This window comes from Austrofundulus limnaeus, unplaced genomic scaffold, assembly GCF_001266775.1.
Source record: "Austrofundulus limnaeus strain Quisiro unplaced genomic scaffold, Austrofundulus_limnaeus-1.0 Scaffold652, whole genome shotgun sequence".
Classification (NCBI taxonomy): Eukaryota; Metazoa; Chordata; class Actinopteri; order Cyprinodontiformes; family Rivulidae; genus Austrofundulus; species Austrofundulus limnaeus.
In genome coordinates, this window is record NW_013953054.1 from 142,702 (window position 1) to 149,383 (window position 6,682).

Genomic DNA, 6,682 nt, shown 5'->3' on the forward strand with positions numbered 1-6,682 from the left:
CACAGTTCTGTTTCTGCTTTCACCAACTTCAACCACTTGGACAAATTCTTACCAAWCTCCAGCAAACGAGGCAAATTAAACTGATCAAAGTAAACCACAGTCTGTGCACAAATCCCCACTCTTGACACGGTTGTAATTATGAGCTTCATCAGAATCACGACAGAAAATCACAATGAGTGACTTGAGAAAACCAAGCTGTCTGGAAGACAGAGTGTGTTTACCCCTAAGAGGCATGTGGCATCGCACAGCTGAAGAAAGAAATGTCTTCTCTGGCTTTAATTAGTTCCCTGTGTAGCGTTGAAGAAATGCATATTTCATGCTGTGGTCCAGCAGTGAGGTGCTGGAAAAACCTTTACTCAGAACATAGTCACAAACAAATGGTAAATATACCAAAGTCTGTTTTTAAAATGTTTTTGTTTTTCATCGTTCATGTTCAGAGATTGCCTAATGATCACACAAATATGATAAAAGATTAAATGAATAAAAAAAAGTGAAAATGAAATAAAACAGCATGTGTTAAAAGATCGTATGGTCTTTGCTCAGTCCTGCGGTCTCATGATCCTGAGGCTGACCTTTGACCTGCTAACTGAGGCCTGTAGAGTCTGAAAAGTGGCTCAGTTCTCTGAGCACTGCATGGTCTGACCTTGGGATGACTTTACTGGCTCATTAGAGTTCTGTGAAGAATCTTTCTGCCTGTAGAACGACAGAGTCGCCCCACTGCAGGACTGACTACCTCCCTCCAGAGTCACCGCTGTTTTGTCTGAACACGTTTAACCTTTATGAGTTTGTAGCAAAGACTAACAGCCTGATCTACTACAGATTTGTGGATTTAAATGTGTAAGCTTGATAGCATGCACAAAGCTGATCTACATGTGTGCACAGAGGATTTAAGGCCTCCACAGTCCAGTCGAAGCCGAACAGTCGGTGCGCAGTCACGTGGTTGTTTGGCATTAGTTTCAGCACACACCTTTCATAGCTCCTGAGCAGGGCCGGCCCATGGCAGAGTCAGTACRGGCAAATGCTACATCCATCTAGGGGGCACCACAAATGTGGGATGAAAAAAAAAGTTTAACTTTTTTTCAGTCAGGTTGATTTAGTCTGCAGATCAATGACTGGTTCCTCAGGTTTCTGAAGGTAACTTGTTCTGTCAGCTTCTCAGCTGTTTTGTTCCTACATGAGGCAAGATTTCAGGTGGTGATGCTTGTGCAGTTTTCTAAATCTCTCTGCAGATTCACATCCATTCACAAAACAAATGAAATAGTTTTGTAGGTTTATACTCCCCGGAAATTTTTACAAGTTATCTACTGAGAACTCTGCATTTTCCAGCCATTTGAAGAACATTTTACTAAATTCCTTAAAGAACAACACAAATCAGTATTTTATAAAGGTAGAACACTGAAAAACCAGACTTCAAAACTGAAACTTTAATTATCCTTATTTAGTTTTTTGTTTGCACACTAAGCAGCAGGAGTTAGTCTGACTGCATCATATGATATTTTTATCATGAAGCATCCTCTGCACCATAATCTAGGGTACTACATTGGCTTTTGGACCCCCTGTAACACACTGAGCTCCTGGGAAACCCCTCCCACTGTGAGATACATCAATACATGAGGGTCCTTCCTGCTAGAGTCTACAAAAAAATCCCACTCTAATCCATCATTATTTGTCCACAAATCTGTCCTGGTTAAAGGTCCTGGTACAAAATATCTTTTTWAATCTTCATTCATGAGTTTTTGGCTGTTTGAATATCTTTATAGCTAGATTAGATTTTTATTTTCTCTTTGTGTCMTGCACCACAGGTGCCCAGCCCACAAGACACAACAAAACACGACACACAGGCGGAAAGACATAAACATCCTTTAAACAAAGTGTCCTCCTCCTGAGGTGCCWGGTTTTTAAAGGCATCCTCGATTAGTTGCAACATTAGACTTTATTTGATAAACATACATTTTAACTGTAAAATAAAGACTGTAAAAATATTGTAGGCTGTTTAGTTTTGTACATTTTAAAATATATATTTTAACACGGACAGAGCCATTTTATTTACATGCAAAGCATTCTGGGTAAATGATGACGTGGATAGGTCCTCGGTGTGAGCGAGCTATATCCACCCTGAAGSTTAATCTTGGACAATATCTGATGATCGACTCTTTTAAATGAAACCAGAGAGCGTTGACAGAGAGGAGAAGGTAGAAATGACTCAGCTGTAACTGAAAATATGGATGGAGGACAACAGAGCTGCTTCATGGAAGAAGAACCTCAGCTTAGCCTGTTAGTCTTTGCGTTAGCACTGACACTATATTGCCTCACATGTATTAGTTCGGCGCTAGTGTGACAAACAAGCTTAACTGAGGCCCCACTTTGGGCCCCTCTATTTCTCTTATTTCTCACTACTRAAATACTTGCTTTTTGCTAACGTATCTAGGCGGAACACCAATTATTTTTAGGTAGGCTGCTTGGCTGGAAAAAGTTTTTTTAGCCTTAATATAGGAGAAATTTTCAAGGTGAAAAAACAAACAAAACTAAATTAAATTACCTTACAGATCTGTGGTAAATTTGTCCCCTTCATTTGATAAAATCAGCCTTTGACTTTTATCTCTTGTATTTTTWGTTTTATACTAGAATGAATCTTTTTCTGTTCTAAGTGAGATTTCAGGGGTGCACAAACAGTTTCCCTGAGAGGGCCAAACTGCAAATCTCTGGGCCAAATACAATAATATAATACACGAAATGCAAATACTTTTTAAAGTAAAGCTGTTTTATTTTTTATGGTTAAGCCAGCAGCCAGTGTGGTGGCCCACATTTCTTTGCTTGTTATTTTTTTGTTAGACGATGGATGTACAGAAAATTTGCTGTAAACTCGAGCAGCAAAGGCTCATGGGAAATTTCATAAATTAAAATGTTAGTATTTGTGGTCTTAAATTGTGAAAATCTAGACGTGTGCTTAAATTTAATCTAAATGTATTATTTTATGTTTAATTTTAATAAAATTCAAGATTCACAAGGTTCATTTTGTTGCCTAGCTTGCCTGGGTTTTGTTTTGTTCTGCATCGAAGAACAGCCTGCAGAGAAAAGTTGAGAAAAAAAGGAGCAAAATTTTATTTTATTTTTATATTTTTGAGATGGTGCGGAGGTGGTTCAGGTACAAAGACAGATGACTGACAGATAGGGTGTTCTGTATGTTTGTCCACATATAGTATTTGAACTGTCTGAACTCTGTGTCCAGCAGCCATTTCTGAGCTAAGATCTGGTTCAGAGCCCGGCACAAATAGAAGCCATGTTGTTTCTTCTATAGAAAAACCTTTTACAACACCTTGTTGTATGTAGGATGTAGGATGATTTGTCTCCAGCTCCATGGCTTCAAACTTCATTTTTCTTTTACGATCACTTTGCTGTCCTGAACCCTCCACAGTGACAGCCAGCACACTCAAAATCATCATTTCAATCAGGAGGTCTGCAGCATGTTTACACCTGTCATCATTTGTGCAGCAATGTTAGCTCACCTGCACCACCCCACGTCAGATTAATGCTCATTATTTGGATCCTAGTACATCAGGCCCAAAGTCCTTTTCTTATTTGCTCTCCTCTGAGCACAAAGTTTAATTTTTTTCTTTTAATAAATTATTATTTATTTATGTATCTTTTTAAACCTGAAAGATGTGTTGTACAGATTTCTGTACCTCCTCTCTGCCTCCGCTCACTGCTCCTCACAACCTCTGTACAAACATCACCAGAAGGAAGCGAGAATGGAAACATTTCTGCTTTAAATTCATGCACCCGCTTCACAGTCCTGACCAATCACGTTTGCAAGAAAAAAGTTCTGCAAGAACCTCCAAAGCAGAACTACAGGATAAAAAGTTTCCCCTTTTCCTGCTTTAAATCATGTGGAAACAGCTCAAATGGACTTTCCCACACAGCTTTGCTGTGAAGCCTGGCTTMATTTTGGTTAAATAAATAATGACATGGTGGCATTTCTGTTGTGTGTTTTTGTACACGTTGATTTATTTTAGAACCTGATAAAGATCAGGGCAGATTTATGTTCYGTTACAGAAAGCCTTAGAACGTCTCTAGCCCCAGTTAGACTTAAAACTAATATACAGTTACAAGTTCAACAGTTTTATACTTCGGGATTTCATTTTTTTAAGTCATGTCTTTTAACAGTCTGCTGTACACAAAACAACAGGCTGCATCGTGTTGAATATATCAGAATTTATGTTGTTTAAACTGTTGGTTTAAGGAGACGTCATGATGCTTCACCTCATTACTCAGCTTCTTAATGTGGAACCTGCTAAACRTGCTTGGTTTAAAGTCTCAGAAAAAAAGCTTTGAAGTCTTCAATTGGTTAACGTTATTTAGTTATAAAGGTGAGGAGGAGAGAAATTGTCTTCTTYGTGACACTTAATGTGGTGGAAGATGAATGTCATTTTATTCTCTACAGTCCTTTGTTTTCTGATTTAAGATCTTATCTATTTGATTGTATAAATAGACATAATGCAGATGTATTTTGGTTATATGAGGATAAAATGTGAAGTGGTATCCTGGCCGAGTTTCAGAATGTAATCATATTTTTGTGGGACTTGTGATCTGAATCTTGTTATGTGTGTTTTATGTGTGGAATGTCTTAAGCCCATGAGAGCTGGGCACCAGTGGTGCAGGACGYTTAAATAAAATAAAATCAATCAACCAAAATATTTATTTAAAATGTGATATGATAGAACGATTTAACACTGACAGCTAGTCATGTCTGAGTCCCATCATCTTTCTGATAAACTGCAAAACAAGTCGAAACCAATTTCCTCTCRAAGTCTAACATGTGAAGTGGAACTGGTGATGTTAATCACAGCTGAACAGTGAGGACTCCAGTAAACCTTAATAGTTATGGTAACACTGTGTAAAATAACTCTGAGATCAGCCCCCACACAAACCTGTGGGGTCTGAGCCGGATCGAAGGCAGCGCTGGTGGTGGAGGTGGGGGGTGATGGTTTATATTCATGTGAAACCAGTTTAAACAAAGACCCCCTGTTTCCAGGCCCAGACAACCCCCACTACTCCAAGCAAGACAAATAAATAGAAATAGAAAAAGACCCATCCAGGCCCACTGAAAGGCCCTGTACGAGTCTGACTGACAGACAATTGAAAACACTAATGTTACATTGTCTTTGAAGGGGGGAGGCCTATAGGGGTAGATTTGTACGAGTAATTACAGGAGGACGTGAGGCGCGGGGGGGCGGGGGTGTCAGGGTCTGACCTGGTGTAACTCCTGGTAAGGTTAGCTTGTGACGCTGAATACCTTAGTTTCATTCTGAAAAGTTTTCTTTTTCACTTTCARCTCTTGTTCTGTGAGTATTGCTCCTTTTTTGTTTGTTTAGCTGAGAACCCCAGAGTGAGCGTTTACCCTGCAGCTGCTCAGTCACGTCTGATGGAAGCGCTTCCATCTCTTCATCAGTCAGCAGGCCTGCTCTGACGCTGTGACGGACAGCGCTGGAAGCAGAGGCAGAAGGTGCTGTTAGTGTTATTGTGACAGCCAGGTGAGGAGACRTGTTGACCTGACCTGACCCTCGCTCACTCAGCTGCTTTCCCACAGTGTGGAAGGAGCTGGGAACAGCTCACGTCGTCACCCTCTGCCTCTGCTGCAGGATTTAAACAACCTTCTGTTAGACAGAAGCACGAGCTGACGTCAGTGATGAAGCACAAGCTTGTCACATCCCAGCTTCTTTGTAGTATTTAGAGAGGCCAYGACAAGAAAAGACACACTTTATAACCACAAGTATTCTACAATCAGGAATCTGAGGCATGTTTGTTGTGAACAAGTTCTTAATCTAAAAAGGTGATAACCTGACAGCTCTGTTTAGCTTCTCATGAACAACTCTTCTAATTTACATAAAGTGAGGAGAACTTTCTGTTCAGATTTATTAAAGGAAGGAGAATAAAACTGGATTTATCATCTGCAGCAGGGGAAGAAATCTGCTCTCACTCACATGAATATTTTCACACTCYATGAGAAACTGCAGCRCAGAACTCCTGGGACCCCCCTCMCCCCAGGGTCTCCACTCTTTTGTCCCTGTACAGATTTTGGTTTCTCTTAGCATGACCTGACATTTTATTAAACAAACTGAGAGGAAACATAACGTTTGACAACAAGTGGATGTAGGAAACATGCCGCTGGCTAACTTTTACAACCTCATGCTGAGTATTTTGGGTGGATTTTAAATTTMTCCCTGAGAACCAGAACAGTTCTGTAAAATATCATTTGTTAAACTGAGGCTTGTGTCTTCAGAATCTACCTTCAGTGTTTATAAGCATTTAGCTGTTTTTGGCTACTGTTTGGTCATTTTAGCTTTAGCATTTACTATTTTGGTTTTACTGTTTTCACCCATTTTGATCCTTTTAGTAATTAATTTGTTAATTTTAACATGTGTTTCTGCATAGTTAGGGCTTGTCGTATCAAATGAATAAGAGAGCAATGGCAGCACCTATTATTATTATTATTATTAGGCCCGAGCAGCTAAGCGCTGCGAAGGCCTATTGTTTTTGTACTGTTTATTAGGCCCGAGCAGCTAAGCGCTGCGAAGGCCTATTGTTTTTGTACTGTTTATTATAGTTCTTGTGCCAAATGAATTGCCTTTTTGGGGGCTTTATCATATTCAAAAACTCACCAAACTTGGCGGGGGCATAGAGC